Source organism: Amia ocellicauda, chromosome 3, assembly GCF_036373705.1.
Source record: "Amia ocellicauda isolate fAmiCal2 chromosome 3, fAmiCal2.hap1, whole genome shotgun sequence".
NCBI lineage: Eukaryota > Metazoa > Chordata > Actinopteri > Amiiformes > Amiidae > Amia > Amia ocellicauda.
The window spans coordinates 18,337,992-18,353,005 of NC_089852.1; positions in this window are offsets into that span (position 1 = coordinate 18,337,992).

Sequence of the window (15,014 nt, forward strand, 5' to 3'; positions counted from 1 at the left end):
TACAGGGCGGTACCTCAACTTTCCCTCCAAGCTATCTCTCCTCATAACACCTACCGCTAATCCTCCAGATCTCTTGTTCAAAAGTTTCACCCACAAAGATTCTGTTCCGTTACTGGGATCTAATATGAGTTCTTCTGCCTCAATGTCATTTTTCACATATAATGCTACCCCACCCCCTCTTCGATTTTGCCTGTCTCTCCTAAACTGTGCGTATCCTTCCAACTTGTATTCATCCCCATCATTTTCTGTAAGCCATGTTTCTGTCACCCCTACAACATCATAGTCACATGCTAGCACTGTGGCTTCCAAGTCTAACATCTTGTTCCTTATACTCCTGGCATTGAGGTACAAACATTTCAGGACTTTCCTACTAGCAGTTTCCCTTGGTTTTCTTTCCTTAGAGGAACATCTCCCATTGTCAGAGCTCCCTGCCCCCCTGATTCCTAGTTTAAATGATTCTCAATTTCACTGCACATATGCTCTCCCAATGCATTAGCCCCCCTCTGTTTAGATGTAGACTGTTTGTACAGGTCCCATCTATCCCAGAAGAAAGACCAATGCTCCATAAACCTAAACCCCTCTTCCCTACACCAAGATTTCAACCACGTGTTAAACTTTCTAATCTCTGCCTGTCTCCCAGGCCTGGCACGTGGTACCGGAAGTATTTCGGAGAAAACTACCGTGGAGGTTCTACTCTTTAGTTTTGTTCCTAACTCTTTAAATTTGCCTTGCAGAACCTCTGTCCTACCTTTGCCTATGTCATTGGTTCCAAAGTGGACCATGACCAGTGGATTCCCCCCGGCTTTGGCCAGTAGCCCGTCTACTAGTTTAGGGAGATCTGCAACTTGAGCACCAGGCAGGCAAGATACCATGTGGGTCTCCTTGTCACTAGAGCACACTGTGTGATCTATGCCTCTAAGAATTGAGTCTCCTACTATAACTACCTCTCTCTTCTGGGGGGGAGTGGGTACCATGGTGCTCTGGTGCTCAACTGCACCCCCATCACCCTCTGAGCTGTCACTGTCCAACTCGGTGTCCAGCAGTTGGAACCTGTTTGGCAATTCTAGCTCTTGGGGTGTCTCTAGGGGTTGTGCACGCCCTGCTCTGCGGTTACGACCTACTGTAACCCAGCAGTTCTCTATGCTGTCCTGCTCTAAGGTCTCAACTCTCCTAGGTTTTGGCGTGCACACCATCTCTCTCATGGGCTGATTGACCAATTCTTCAATATCCCTAATACAGCACAGATCGACAAGCTGAGCCTCAAGATCACGAACCTTGATCTGTAGGATTTCAACCTGACGACAACATTCACAAATGAAACCTTCTTGGATGAGTTCATCCAGGAAGGCAAACATTCTGCAAATCTGACACTGTAGTGGCCACATGCTTCTAAATGTTAGTTTTTTTGTTTTTTTTTTAAGTCCCTTGGTTCCTGTTGCCTAATCAACTGCTTAACTTTTGTGACTGAGAAACAGCGGAGCTTTTGTCTAGCTGCCCCCAATTCACACCTAACTGGCCACACCTGGCTCCTCCTGCAACAGAATTTCTGCTAGTCCTAGAAAAAATCTCCCTTCTACAACCTGTTTACTTTCACCAACTCAGCAGCTGAACTAAATTGACTTCAATTTAGGTAAACTACAGACAATGCTAACTTCCATTTAGGCAAACTTAAGACAAAATAAGCAATGCTAAGACTGGTCTGAAAGTAGTCAAACAACAAAATGGCTGCCTCTCACCTGTACTTTCCCGTGTCTCTCTGTGGCAACTTGTAAATACTTCTGTTTACCTCTTGGTTTACCTATCAATAGCTGAAGTATATTGAGTAGTTTTCATTGGCAGAACAAGTGAAAACAAAGTTGTAGGCTGTCAGTGTCAGTTTCCTGACTCATATCTTTTGATGCTGTTATAAAAATCTCTACAGGGAGACAGGGTTATAATGAATCAGAGTTTACCTGTATGCATATATGTTGATATATATATAAACATGCGTATGGACTTGATCAATGCAACTATTATAATTCTAAACCACTTGATCCAGGTCATTTAATTCTAAAACACTTGATCCAGGTCATTAAAAACTTAAATGGTAGCCTAATACCCGATCATGTTAGCAAAACATTGGAGCCCAAAAAAGCTCCCAGTCAGGTCATAAAAATACTAAATATTTTTACAAACCTAAAATAGTGTAGCGACCTCATGACTGGAGGTCGATAATGAAATAAAGAAACATAAAACAAAATATTTCAAACAAAACCTAGACATTATTGAAGATACAGGGCGGTACCTCAACTTTCCCTCCAAGCTATCTCTCCTCATAACATCACTTAGGTCTGCTTTTGTCTGCGCCTCTCTTCCAACTCTCAGAGCGGCACGTCACCATCACCTAATATAACCCCCTGGCCACATGACTACCATCCAGGAGATGGGGGAAGCCACATGACCCTTTCACCTAACAATATCCCTCCCTAACCCAAAACAACAATACACAGACACATGCATTCACATATACACACATACTTACAGACAGACCGACAGACAGGGTCCCCGATCCAACCCGCCCACCCACGATACACACTTTACACCCCCCCATCCCTTGGACAGCCCTACCGGCAAAAGACACACATGCACACACACACTCCCTGCAGCCCCCCTGCCAGGATTGCTACAATAGCCTATAATGATAAAAACAAGATGACCATGATAGGAACAAAACTACCCTAATGGATTGGATTTAGCATCCCTGCTCTAAAGGAGATACTGGCTGAGTTTTTGTGTACATCTGTTTAGATCAAATAGCTCTGTTTCTTATTCTCAAAAGCAAAATGTAAATATTTGAGTGTTATCTTGTAGCTGGTAAAATATTTTCATTGTTTAAACACATGTAGTTGGCTTGTATTGTAATTTAAGGGTCCAATCTAATGGATGTACATATTGGTTATGTTACTGAGGTGTAATAAAGTAAAAACAATAACTCAAGTATTGTTGTTGCATAAAGCAATATAAAATTAATTAATGCAGATTTTCCACAGAATTTACAGAAAACGTTCTGCAGAATTTAGACTAAACTTCCGCAGATTCCATCTGGGCCTTGTGATAAGCACATCATGACTATAGTTTAATCAGAGATCCTCTGTTTAAACAAGATAGTCACAATGCATTATGGGAGTAACAAAGAGTTCCGGTGTTCTCCCTATCTATATAATGGAAAACTTGCCTCATTTCATATTCAAAGCTTTCTTACAAAAAAAAAAAATTGTATGTTTTAACATGATGCACCTGGATTGTATTACAGACAACCCTTATAAAAACATATACATGCTTTTGTATCAACCAGCAATGTTTTCACCTGGCCTGACAAGAACGCTTTATCGCCAAAGTGCTGTCCCTAGTAATCGGCTTCATGAATATAATTTTTTCTTACATCCATGCTTAAACTTAATATATCCATTATCTCTGTAAAGTACTCTGTGAAAATTCCTTTCAAAGGGTTCTATATTTTAAATTGATTGTTGGTTAATATTGGGAGCCAGATTTGGATTTTCTTGCCAATGTCAATGTCAAATGCTCAATGTGTGGAACAAATCTCCTCTTACCTACCCAAATTACAGTAACAGCATCCAGATATTTATCTTACAGTAACAGTTAAAATCACATCAGCTCCACATCTCACAATTCCATGCATTTCCCCCCTAAAGAACTGGTCAGAAGCACAATGTATTGGTTCACTTGTGCATGCTTGCTGTATTGTTTGCATTATGAAATAAATTTAATTATGACATTCATTAAATTGCTTACAAGCTAATTTGGATTGGATTTCATTACTGCTGAACTATGTGACAAAGGCTTGAACTTCACTGGAAAAATTTAAAGAATAACTTTGTGTCATGCACTAAGCTCAAAATAACATGCATAGATCATGAGCATGATTTTTGCACCTTTCATCGTACATTAAATATATAAACAGTTTGTTTCTGCAATTGAGAAAAATGAAATATAACAAAACTATGACTGGTGGAAGCATCACTGTTTAGTTACAAAGTACCTCCACCAGCTTCACTCTTACTAAAGAAAATGTGGTAACTCAGGAGTCATGTTCATTTTAATGAGGGTTATTTTATACTGATGTGTTCATTTGATTTTTATTGCATTCTTAATATTTTAAATACATACTTTTTTACTATTAAAGTATATCATACTGGATAGTAACTGTGAAAGTGGCTTTTGTGGCCAAAGCTGCAGCCTTCTTATAAGCAAACTAGTACAGTGCCTTGTGAAAGTATTCACCCCCCCTGGCATTTGTCCTATTCTGTTGCCTTACAACCTGGAATTAAAATTGATTTTTGGGGGGTTTGTATAATTTGATTTACACAACATGCCTACTACTTTGAAGATGCGAAATATTTTGTATTGTGAAACAAACAAGAAATAAGAAAACTTGAGCATGCATAACATTCACCCACCCAAAGTCAATACTTTGTAGAGCCACCTTTTGAAGCAATTACAGCTGCAAGTCTCTTGAGGTTCGTCTCTATAAGCTTGGCACATCTAGCCACTTGGATATTTGCCCATTCTTCAAGGCAAAACTGCTCCAGCTCCTTCAAGTTGGATGGGTTCCCCTGGTGTACAGCAATCTTTAAATCATACCACAGATTCTCAATTGGATTGAGGTCTGGGCTTTGACTAGGCCATTCCAAGACATTTAAATGTTTCCCCTTAAACCACTCGAGTGTTGCTTTAGCAGTATGCTTACGGTCATTGTCCTGCTGGAAGGTGAACATCCTTCCCAGTCTCAAATCTCTGGAAGACTGAAACAGGTTTCCCTCAAGAATTTCCCTGTATTTAGTACCATCCATCATTCCTTCAATTCTGACCTGAAAATGAAGATGAAAAACATTCCCAAAGAATGATGCCGCCATGATGCTGCTGAGGATTGTGTTCTCGGGGTGATGAGAGGTGTTGGGTTTACGCCAGACATAGCATTTTCCTTTCCAAAAAGCTCAATTTTAGTCTCATCTGACCAGAGCACCTTCTTCCATATGTTTGGGGAGTCTCCCACATGCTTTTTGGTGAACAGCAAATGTGTTCACTTAAGCAATGGCTTTTTTCTGGCCACTCTTCTGTATAGCCCAGCTGTGTGGAGTGTATGGCTTAAAGTGGTCCTATGGACAGATACTCCAATCTCCACTGTGGAGCTTTGCAGCTCCTTCAGGGTTATCATTGGTGTCTTTGTTGCCTCTCTGATTAATGCCCTCCTTGCCTGGTTCATGAGTTTTGGTGGGCGGCCTTCTCTTGGCAGGTTTATTGTGGTGCCATATTCTTTCCATTTTTTAATCATGGATTTAATGGTGCTCCGTGGGATGTTCAAAGTTTCGGATATTTTTTATAACCCAACCTTGATCTGTACTTCTCCACAACTTTGTCCCTGACCTGTTTGGAGAGCTCCTTGGTCTTCATGGTGCCGCTTGGTTGGTGGTGCCCCTTGCTCAGTGGTGTTGCAGACTCTGGGACCTTTCAGAACAGGTGTGTATATACTGAGATCATGTGACAGATCACTTAGATTGTACACAGGTGGACTTTATTTAACTAATTATGTGACTTCTGAAGGTAATTGGTTGCACCAGATCTTATTTAGGGGCTCCATAGCAAAGGGGGTGAATACATATGCACGCACCACTTTTCCATTTTTTATTTTTTTAGAATTTAAAAAAAAGTTATTTTTTTCATTTCACTTCACCAATTTGGACTATTTTGTGTATCTTCATTACATGAAATCTAAATAAAAATCCATTTAAGTTACAGGTTGTAATGCAACAAAATAGGAAAAACGCCAAGGGGGTGAATACTTTTGCAAAGGCACTGTATGCTCAGAGGCAATTTCAAACCTTCAATCTCAGAATCTTATAATCAAAGTTGGCCAAAGGGAGGCAACTGTGAAACAATGGTAATCCTACCTCAAAATCAGTGATCCGACATCATAGAATACAATTTACCAAATCACCACCCTACTTAGGGAAGCATTGACTAACCTCTAATATATTATTTGTATTATTGTTGTGATTTTTAAGTTTTTACCCAAAGTGACTTGCATAGTTTTACACTAACCCTAACATACCAGTTTTCTACATACACACATTACAAGAGTTACAAAACACACCCAAAAATGACTCATTGATTCATTACAGTGAATTAAACTGAGTTAATAGTTCAGAATAGTCTACAGATGTAGACAGATGTGTCATAAGAAAGCGATAAGTTACTGTGTAGTACTAATGCTCGTGGGTATCTTATTCCACCTCTGTGGAGCAAGAAAAAAGAAAGCGTAAACCCAAGCAGTTGTATACCTGAGGGAAAGTTTGACTAATTGGCCTGCTGAAGAGGAATGGAGAGATCGAGAATATATAGGGAGAGACAAAAAACTGTTTAGGTAACAAAAGTCATCTGACCCAACCGACTTGCTAAAATCAGCTGTTGATTATAGTGCATTTTTACTTTTTTTATAATTTTGTATGATAGAACAGCAATAGGCACCTCAATCCATACATGCTTAAGTGTTCATACTGTTTTTTAGTGAATCCATGAGGTAGTAAATGGAATGGGAATGGATTGCAACATGGGGTTATTTCCTGATCACACCATTATTATATTTTTGTATCAATGCTATTCTACTCCATGTGGTGAAAAATACCCTAATTTGATCTCTCGCACTAGAAAAAAAAAATCAGTCTGGGTCTCTGCAGAGTGACTTTCTCAACAGGCATTGATGTAACAGTCATTAATGAAAAATTGTCCCAGATGTAAAGCTCTTGGTGACTTTCATACCATAGCAGCTTATTTAACAGAGTTTCATTTCTTAAGATTTCAGTCAAAATGAGGATCTCATAGAGGCTTTCAGGTTCTAACAGCGTTGACACTAGGCTGTTTTGTGACATTGCAACTCCCCAGGCTTACTATCTTTTGTATCTCCTGCGTGATTGCTGTGGAACTTTTAAATCAAAGCAGGATAAAAAATGTAATCTTTATTCCGGTGGCTTTATTTGCTGCAGTATTACTTTTGGAAGATTGAAACAAACTGTAAAGAGTCGTAGCTCATTTGGTACCAGCAGTCTAGATGCACTTTAAATCAAACCAGCCCCTCCAAAGTGGCAGTTATCTGTGTCAGAATCATTTAATATTGCCACAAATTGAAGAAAGTCTGTTAAGGGCAGTATCAGTAAATAGCCTGCCCTATCTTTGTAAGATCCTGTCACTAAAATCCTGATCCTGTCTGTGGAGTCTGTTATCCATTTTGATTCAGTTTTAATTTTACCCAGACTAATGTCACAAAACCATTATAACAGAGAGGGGAGCATAAACTTTTCAGTTTCAGAAAGACAGCTTTCTACTGAAATTAATTATACATTTGTTTTGTTTTTCATGCATGTTTAAGTGATGATTTGATGAATTCTAGCTGTGGTTTTAGACAAAGCACGATCATTTTTGTCCAGATGGGCTGCCGTAATGGTTCTCAGAAAAGCTCAGGCTCCAAGGTGAAACTTAAGTCTGATATACTTTGAACAGTGTCTGCTTCCACAATGATTATGAAAACATGGAATAAAATCATATTCTAATATTTGATAACATTTTCTCTTTCATTTCCTTTTATGTCCATGTGCATGTGCTGCTTTGTTTGTTGTAATGAATTTGTAATGTTATTGCTTGAAGCACCTTCTAAGACCAATCTTTATGACAACAGGAGATTTTGAAGATCAAAACCATCTTTAAAAAATACTGCAAACCCATCTGAAAAAAAGGTAAGTACTTGTCTTTGCCACACTGCTTTTGTAATTCAGGCTTATCAATTTAAATGTGTCACACATCATTTAGTATAACTGAAACTCACATATAAATACAACAATTTAAAAGTTATATTTACATTTTAAAAAGCATTACCTAACCTAGTGATAAGACACGCCTCTTAAAAAAATTATTATTCCAAATAATATTGATTTGAATATGCAGAATTATAGAATAAGTTTGTGACCAAAATATTTTACCAAGCTTATAACCAGAATATTATCTGACCTCATTGTTCATTGTGCATATAGGTTTTTGTTTTTGAATGATTTTGTGAAGTTTTTACTTTTTTCATACGTTTGATAGGAATTTTTTGTGCTTGGTTGCTTAGTTCACTAGGGTGTAAGAGGTTCCAAATACCAAATCAGTGCAGTCAATGGCAGGTTAATAGGGTTACTTTACTCAGTCGGAATGAATGCCTATTCACAAGAGCCTAGAGATCTTGTTGCTTCACATCCTTACTGTGCCCTTGGCATGTTGCTGTGAGCCACAAGCAATGACAAAGAAAGGTCAGGGACAACTCTTTTCTTCAATTAAAAGAAGAAAAGATTACACCTATATTACAGTTTAACACCCACAATGTACTGTTCTTATGTAATATGACTAACTTATAGGCTATGCGCCTACAGTGCCTCACCTATTATAAAGAGGACAATCACATTTATAACTACATTAGGTGTTTTATGCCTGAGACATATAATTCCACATTTCAATCTAGTCAGAAGTCTGCCTTTTCAGAAAAACTAAACCAAAGGTTAGTTTAATGATGGTTGCTAATTCCTTATTGACAGACCAACACAATGGGAGAATGCAGAAAAGCAATTAGCTGCCAGAAATGTAGATTCTAATTACCTTTGTACTCCGTACTCCTATTTGAGCACTATAGTTGTAAGTGTATAACATAATATTTCCTCTTATAATTTCCCTAAATGGTTCACTTGAAAAGGCCATTCAATGACTGTGCATTCACGCTGAGCTAAGGAACACCAACCAGACACACCCCCTGTGCCTGAAAGTAACCACAGCCACTTCTTGAGAAGCTCTCAGTTTGGTTAAAGCAAAGGGACAGAGTTATTTTGGATCCATATAGCATTCATATTATGCTTCCAAATTAAACAATCCACGCTCTGTTTAGAAAAAATAAACATATACTAAGTATACTAGTATACTATACGTAAGTGTAATGAAATACAATAAAAACAATAAAATATTAACAGATTTGTTTCCATGAGCTGCTTCAAATGATTAGGCAAGGCTATCTTTGTTCGATACTGGGGAGTTACAGTACCCTCTAGTGTTCAAAAAGTGTGCCAGCCACTTAAATTCTGTTAGGTTTTCTTGATTCTTGATATACAAAAATGGTCAAAATGTAAAGAATCATAAAATAGAGACATGTTTTATGTGTCAAATGATTATGTTTCATTTATTTTTTATTTTTAAATTATAAATGTATCACTAACTTAACTTTGTGCACAAAAAATGTGTCATAAAATAAAACTGAGTATGTTCACTGTAGGTTTTGATCTCTTGGTCCTAACTATTTTATTTTTGTGGATAATGTATGCAATCACATAATCATTATTTTATGTTAAATAAAATGTTCAAAAACACTTTTCAGAAAACTATATTAGGTTAGATATATACTGATTCTTCTCAATCTCCACATTTGATTATTTTGTATAGATCTGTAGGACAAAGCTACAAGTCAAGAATTATTGTTTCATCATTGGGGATCACACTTTTTACAAAATGGTAACTATATAAATATTAATATTTTTTCTTCTGTACACCAAGGTCCCAACAATTTAAGAAGTCTAAAATGTCAAAAACTCTATTTCAGGTTTACTGAAATGTATTCTGTAAAATTAAAAACAAAATCAGATTACTTATCATCTGTTCTTTGAATCTGTTTAATCCTAAAAGCACAAGATAAGTTATCTTTAGGCAAAGGTGAGAGGTGCTAAATCAAGATGCATTAATTTAAAGATACTCCTTAAAGTTGTCCTGTGTTGTCTAAAACAATAATAAACCTGTAGGTAAATGAGATTAGTCTTTTTGCATTGGTTAATATCTCCAAAATCCCATTTTAATTACCATATTATTGTTTTCATTAAAAATAAATGGAAACATGCATATTTGATTTATTTGAAAACCTTTTAGACTTGAGACTTCATTGCATGCTTCCATACAGATAATTGAACTAAGCTTTAAATAGAACTTTCATTGTAACTAATATTTATCAATATAGATAAGGCTTTATTAGTTTCTGAATGAGATAAGATGGGCAGGTAATGGAAAAGCCTCAGATGGAAGGAAGAAGCCTTTATGGGATTTCTCGTAATTAGAAATTGCAGGAGCTCTAATAAAATGTTTGCTGACTTTTGTTATGTTTGACCAGGAATTTAACCATACACTAGCACTAGTGGTTGTCAAGGCCATGAGTGATGGTCAGAACTGTTCTGTACATCACATTCTCAGTATAGCTCTGAAATTAGTGGTCACTCATACATACAGCTTTAATTTAGGTATTTATTATCTGCATCAAGTTGAGCCCAACGATGCATAATGATGTATTTTTCCTTGAGGTGTTTTGGGTGAACATCTTTATCTTGAAGCGGTGGTAGAATGTATGCATTCAGTCATCTGGATTTCTAACAAGACTTAAGTCTATGTATGTAATAGATCTACCAACCAATAGGAGGGGTCAATTTATGTTAAACAACACTTACAGCTACAGCCCTAGGACCAACTAAAAGTGAAACACATAATTTCTATGAGATATGCCCATTGCCATGCCTGCAACTTCTTTTTGCATTGTGATTGTACATGGTAAAGATCCATTGACAAAGGTTACTGATGGTTGACAAGGACTGCATACCTAACAAATTAAAACTATTTTTGTAAATTTGATTTAGAAACAATAATTTATTAATTTTTGTATATCTTTCTGGATTTACAAAAAAATAAGTCAGACTTTTAATGTACATGTTTATTTATTTCCTAATAATATAATATTTGGATATATATATATTGTTTCTTCGAGCAGATTCACAATACAGCTCAAAGACGATTTATTTCACCTTGATGAAATGTGCAGATTATGTATCAAGAACAAGATTCTGATGTGTTCAACCATCAGATAATACATTTAACATACAGAGGGTTGGTTGAATATAATGTATTACCTTCTCAGTCGACTAACACTTAGCATTAGGAAAGGTGAATCGGGCAGTTCATAGAAGGATTTAAGAAAGAAGCCATTTGTGCCATTTTCCTCAACTTGTTGCAGGTATCTTTTTGAAGCACCTCAATCAATTACCTTACATAAAACATGAAACACACACTGCTTTTTGTGTAAAGAAGTGCATCCTATTTTTGTCTTGAACACTTCCATCCTAGCAGTTAATTGCCATTTCTTTATCAATACACCATTTTCTCTGAAAAAAGACATACCACATTTCTTTTCACAGGTTGCTGCTTCAATTTCAATACTTTCCATATAATTTTTATAATTAGTTTTCTCCTTAACACTATTTAATGCTGAGCATATATTTACATGTTTAATGTTTTAATGGAGGTTGAAACCACAGCAGTATAGAGACCACTCAATAAATGTTGTTAAGTGTGAACCTGGTATGAAATGAGCTGTACCTAACTTGTGGAAGTCAGTGTTGAATTCTCAGTTATCAAACTATTGATCCCTGACCCCAACCACTCCACCTGTTCAAATGCTAGCACTTCTGCACTTGAAATGTCGGGTCTGCTTTGGTGTGTCCATAATGTTATTAGTTCTACACATACTTTGCTATTTTATGATGGACATATCCTGATGGTTTGTACCTTTGCTTATATACACAGACCTTTCTTCTTTAAAGAGCTCAGCATCGTTACATTAATCACAGATAGCATTTATATAAAGTACTTATGTGTTCACTGTGATAGAATTTACAATGAAAGCATGAGCATGACAATGAAGTCCCAAACTGATGGTTTTTACATCTTCAGGGAACAGACTGGTGAAACAGTCTGTGAAATAAAGAAAAATAAAAATGTTATAATGGTTATTAATGTTGCAATTTTTTAAAAACATATACTATGATTTGTATTGCATTTTATGAATGTCTTAGTTTTTTTTTAAGCTTTCGGAGAGTACTAGAGTTTCATCTTAGGAACCAGCAGGTTTCTGCCTAATAATGTTTTTAATCAGACATGATTAATCTGCAATTTGCTTCTGCTTCAACTAAATAACCTTAAACACATAAAAGTATTTTTTTGTTTATAAGCCTGCACAGCAGGTTTGACTTTAATAAGACAGATGGGGAGAATTTACAATGAGGGACACATTCTAATACTTTTTTTACCTTTTTGTATATGTAGGTAAAGTTTAATATTATAAATTAATTTATTTGTAATTTTAAAACCGAAACAGAAACATACTTTGGCACAAAACACAGAGTTCAGAAGATGCAACATTTTGAAAAAGATACCATCCATCCATCCATTTTCGAAACCGCTTATCCTGGCGAGGAGCGCAGGGAAGCCAGAGCTAATCCCGGCAGGCATAGGGTGCAAGGCAGGTACAAAAAGATACCTTTTTAAAAAAATATGTCACAGCAGATTTTTTGCGGATCTCAACATCTATATTTTTCTTCTGTGAGAAATGGTGTCTAAGATGGAGTCAACACTGACCAGTTCTTGTTTGTCAATGTCGATCTTCCTTGATGTGTCTGGTGATTGGTTGGGAGCAGGCTGGTGGAGAACATTGTTTTGCTGTTGTTGTTTGGCTAGCCCTAAGCTTTAGTGACCATTAGAGAAGCAGTTGAGCAGTTGATGGCTGTTTGCAGATTCAGATTATTGTAGATTCAGATGGTGAACACATGGAGCACAATCATCTGCATACTTGATTTCAGTTATTGGTTGCCAAAATTACTTTAGTTTTGACATGGAAGCAAGAGAGGTTGAACATGTTGCAATCAATTCAGTATTGCATGCCATTGCCCTGTGGTAGGCATCTTTTGGTTTAGTGTTTTCATGGTTGATGTAAGATTAGGAAAGGCAGGGTACTGTGCAAAGACTTGCATATGTATTATATTAACAATGCTCAGTGTGCTAAATATAACAGATATACAGAAACACAAATAAAACCCTAGCTCTTCTTCAAGTCTACCTATACACATATAATGGGTCCCTAACTACACATATACCTATTCCAAACAAGACAAACACCTCCTGGCTGTGAAAATCATGTCAATGATACCTCAAGATGGTCTAAAGCCACACTGGGAGTATTTCCTTCCCAAGAGGGTGCAGAGGATTCAATTAGATTAAAGCAATAATCTTCCCAGTTATTGAGAGGAGGACAATGTCTCAGCTGTTGCTGCAGTAAACCCTATCTCCCCTTTTAAGAATGTTCATGATATTAGCATTGTAGGAGTCTGACATTTTTTTGTTTTTTTTTGGTGTGCTATTTTGAGGAATTACAAATGGAGCCTGTTTGCTATTGTTCCTCTGCCAATTCTCAGCAATTCAGCTGATATGCCGTCAGGACTTGATGCGTCATTGTTTTTTATTTGGTTTATTGCTATGTGGACCTCCTCAGTAGTTAGTGGGTTAGCAAGAGTTCCCAAGAGTGGGTGCAATAAGTCAATTATGTTTTCAGTTGATTCTCTATTTAGAAGCCTTTGGTTGTTTTCAGCACTTCTTAATACATTCATTATATTTGAAAGGGGCATTCCCAATCTTCAGATCTCAGTGGTATAATGCCACATGAGCTTGGTCTATTTAGGTATTTAGGCCAGCTGATGTCCTAATCAGCATGGGTGTTTTCTCTCAGTCTGACTTTGCTCATAGAAAGAAAAACATGCAACAACCAATAAAACAATAAATAAGTGGAATAATCAACTAAACAGTGATTAAGAAACACAATGTATACAATGAGTTAAATGCATACTGAGCCTTTGTCACTCCATGTGACACATGAACATTTGAATATGGTTAAATCTAATGTATCAACTAACTAGATTAATTCAGTTATGTAGGTGTCATGGGTGGTGGTGACACTTGCCCTGCTAAATTTGCTGACTAATCCACCCTTAAAAAAAGGACCTAGACAAGAAAATAGGTAAGTTCAAATGAATGTTGTTCTTTATTTTCCTCCGCACAGGTAACTGTTATGCAGGGCATGAAGTCCGTTAGCACACGGGTATAAATACCCAGGGAGGCTAAACTGTCAAAAACTAAACTAACACTAACATTTACAATTTTTTTTTTTTTTTAATCATGAGTGATAAAAAGCCTACTAAGTCCAACTAATGAATAAAGAAAATGAAAAACATAAAAAAACACCTATTATTAACACTCTAAAATATATATCTATATCCCCCTTATACAAAAAGAGTCCAGGCAGTCAATAACAATTTCTAAGTAAGTATGAGAAAGTTCTGAGCTTATTGGTTTCCTTTTTTCTCAGAGGTTGGGTGCAACACCAGCTGTGCAGTAAAATACCACAGCATCCGGGAAGTGTGCTCCTGGGTGAGAGATGCAGGCTTCTCTGGGCAGTCCACTCCACCCGAGTTCTCTCTTTCTCTTTCAGGAGTCCAGGGCAGCTCCTTACGATATATCTGCTGAGCTCAGCCTTAGATGAGAGAGAGAACAGGAGGTCTGACCATACAGCTCTACACAGACAAGACTCAATAGATCTCGGTTTCAATTCACTCAGTAGGTTCTCTAGCCCAGCTAAAACAAATTCTCAATGTAGAATTACAACTAGTCTTCTGTGTTTTATATGTTTTCATTTCCTTTGTTCAATTACTGAAAATACACTTCTCATGCACTGCTAGTATTATTACTTAATTTTCAATTACAGCTGCACCTTGCAGCCTCCACAGCACTCTTTGGCTTCTCCCAGTGCTGCCTTTTACAAGTGAGATCCAATACCGTCTCTGTCCTGATACACGGGCTGCTAGTTCACCAGTCCTCGGACCAACACTTTGTTGAGAACTGAGTCACACCACTGCTTACAGGGCAAGAGTCAGTGTGAGAAACAGTCTGACAGCATGAGGACACAGTAAGCCTGGAGGTCATCAAAAAATGTGCAAACGAAAGACGGAATACCATGGTTAGTAAAACAGTACACTTACTATAATCGTGTTGCATTGTATAATGATTGCCCTTTGACAAGT